At 52.0% G+C, this 3,121-nt stretch overlaps 1 protein-coding gene across 1 annotated transcript in view; it reads left to right on the forward strand.

Moving 5' to 3' along the window:
• Window positions 1-3,121, forward strand: part of LOC107123473 (vasoactive intestinal polypeptide receptor-like) — a gene marked incomplete at its 5' end in the record, with an annotated part of 92,234 nt that overhangs the window by 70,124 nt on the left and 18,989 nt on the right. The gene's annotated exons all lie outside the window — the stretch shown is intronic.

The raw sequence follows: 3,121 nt of genomic DNA on the forward strand, positions 1-3,121 counted from the left end.
TCTCAGGGCTCTTTTTGTAGAAAAAGCCCAGCAGGAACTCATTAGCATAATAGGCCACACCCAACAGCAGGAACTCATTAGCATATTAGGACATGCCCCTGACAGCACCACGTATTCGCATATTAGGCCATACCCCCATGTTACCAGAAGTGTGGTTATCCAGCCACACCCACCTTTTGCTTGTTATTCTGTTTACCTTGTTTGTTGTCCAAACCCAGGACTTTTCTTGTAGCAGGAACTCCTTTGCATGTTAGGCCACACACCTCTAATGTAGCCAATCCGAATGAGTTTCTGCTGTTGGGTGTGGCCTATTATGCTAATGAGTTCCTGCTGGGCGTGGCCAACTCGGGAGCCAGCCGGAACTCCGTTCCTGTGCGTTCCTGCCCAAAAATAGCCCTGATAAAATTAATAACATTAAAAGCCAATTTAAAACAAATCCAAGATGATATTACTAACAATTCCACAATTGAATTGAAAATTCTGGAATTCTGAACTGTTTTGGTCACTTAAGTTCTTTTTTGTTTTGTTTTTTTGGGGGATGGGTGCCAGCCATGTTGGAAAACCGTCACTGTCCCTGACCGAAAGCCTGGTGGAACATCTCTGCCTTCCAGGCCCTGAGGAACTGCACAAGGTCCTTCAGGACTCTGACCGTATTAGGCAGAGTGTTCCACCAGGTTGGGGCCAGCACCGAAAAGGCCCCGGTCCCGGTCAGGGACAGCTGGACCTCTTTGGGGCCAGGGATCACCAGTGAGTTGTTATCTGCGGCGCGTGACACTTTCCCGGGGACATAATGCAGGAGACAAAAATCTACTGGTGGTCTCTGGCCCAACTCGTGGTAATAACGCTTTTCTGAGGAGGAGATTGTATGGCTTAAGCAGGGGTTGTTCTGTCCTCCAGTTCGATCCAGGTGGGCAGCTGTGTTGGTCTGAAGCAGTAGAACAAGATTCGAGTCCAGTATCTGAGGAAGTGTCCGTGCACACGAAAGCTCATACCTCGAATAAACCTTTGTTGGTTTTCAAGGTGTCACGGGATTTAACATTTGTTCTGTCCTCTAGATTGTCACAGATTATGTAGACTAAAGTAGAGCTAAATCCATTCTGTGTCGGACATTCGCGCCACAGTTTCTCAGCGCTCAACCTGGTTCCCCCTTGCCTCAGAATATCTGCTTTCATTGCATTGCCTCGGATCCAGGTTTCTTCTCTGGCTAGTGTCAGCTTGCCATATATTTTGTTTTCAATGCTCACTCCTGCATTGGTATGCAGATTTTCCTGTGTCAATACTTGCCTCAGCGGTCATTAGCCACCTGAGCCAAGTAATTCATGACAAGGTGATAAATACAGACGGGGAAATAGGGGCTGGGGAACTGACAGAGATCAATGAAGCCATGTCAAGTTGTCTGCTTATGGTTCGAATCGGAAGTGGAGGAAAGAAAAGGTGCCCCTCCAAACCACATCCAGATACCCCGGGGCAAAGCCGTACTGACTGCAAAGTCACCCCTGAACAGCCATAAATCCATGCAGAAGGTACCATAAAACCCAATGAACAAAGACAGTGAAAGCGGCATGAAGTGTAGAGGCTCAGGGCTTCTGAAGGAAATGGGGAGCCTGTCAGACTCCTGGTCAAGTGACTCTCAACAGCACTCTCTTTGGCAGTGATATGTTTATTGAGTTATAAGCAAGATCCGGGGCGTAACAGTACTGTGTCAGATCTGAAGATTTTGGTGGGTACAATCATAGTGTCAAGAAGACGAGGTCCCCCCCTTCCTGAGTAGAGGAGACCTCGGGGGGCTTCCCCTGTTCCGTCGCCAGGGCCCTGGAGGAACAGGACGTGGTTGGCCCAAAGGTCCTGGGGTCTTCCCAAGTTACCTGTTTTGCGGAGGTCCCACAGAAAAGGAGGAGCAAGGGGACGGACCGGCAACTGGGCCTCCCGACAGGGTTCCGACCAGCAGCGGGAGGGTTGGGGGGAAAGGTAGATGAGTCTCAAGTCAGTCAGGCCTCACCCCCTGGCTCGATGCCTTTAAGGCGTGGGTGGTGGGGCACGCAGGTGGGTCAGCAGCAACAATCAAAGAGAACAAGGTGGAAGCCGGGGAGAATTGGTTGTTACTCGGGAGCTCGGACGGAGACACGGGGCAGTCGCCCTAATACACTCAAACTCGTCCGCCGAGGCAAACGCCAGACAGAGAGTGAAGCGACTCCTGAGGCATATTTCTGAGGCGACCCCTGTTTGATGAGAGTTTGCCTCCATCCTGGACGCTTACCAGGGGAAGGCCTCGGCCTCTATGCCTTGTTGTTGGCCCTCCATAGGAACTGACTGGCCACTGTATGAGACGGGATGCTGGAGTAGATGGACTGCTGGTCTGATCCACCAGGGCGATTCTTGAATTCTTATCAGGGGAAGGCCTCGGCCTCTCTGCCCTGTTGTTGGCCATTCAGAGGACCTGGTTTGCCACTGTGTGAGACAGGATGGTGGACTAGATGGACCCCTGGTCTGATCCAGCAGGGCTCTTCTAGTGTTCTTATCAGGGGAAGGCCTCGGCCTCTGTCCCCTATTGTTGGCCATCCAGAGGAATTGGTTGGCCACTGTGTGAGACGGGATGCTGGACTAGATGGACCCTCACTGGTCTGGTCCAGCAGGGCTCTTCTGATGTCCTTATCAGGGGAAGACCTCGGCCTCTCTGCCCTGTTATCAACCCTCCAGAGGAACTGGTTGGCCACTGTGTGAGACGGGAAGCTGGACTAGATGGACCACTGGTCTGATCCAGCAGGGCTCTTCTGGTATTTTTATCAGGGGAAGGCCTCGGCCTCTCTGCCCTGTTATCAACCCTCCAGAGGAACTGGTTGGCCACTGTGTGAGACGGGAAGCTGGACTAGATGGACCACTGGTCTGATCCAGCAGGGCTCTTCTGGTATTTTTATCAGGGGAAGGCCTCGGCCTCTCTGCCCTGTTATCAACCCTCCAGAGGAACTGGTTGGCCACTGTGTGAGACGGGAAGCTGGACTAGATGGACCACTGGTCTGATCCAGCAGGGCTCTTCTGGTATTTTTATCAGGGGAAGGCCTCGGCCTCTCTGCCCTGTTATCAACCCTCCAGAGGAACTGGTTGGCCACTGTGTGAGACGGGA

This window comes from Gekko japonicus, unplaced genomic scaffold, assembly GCF_001447785.1.
Source record: "Gekko japonicus isolate JY-2015 unplaced genomic scaffold, Gekko_japonicus_V1.1 scaffold3403, whole genome shotgun sequence".
Taxonomy (NCBI): Eukaryota; Metazoa; Chordata; class Lepidosauria; order Squamata; family Gekkonidae; genus Gekko; species Gekko japonicus.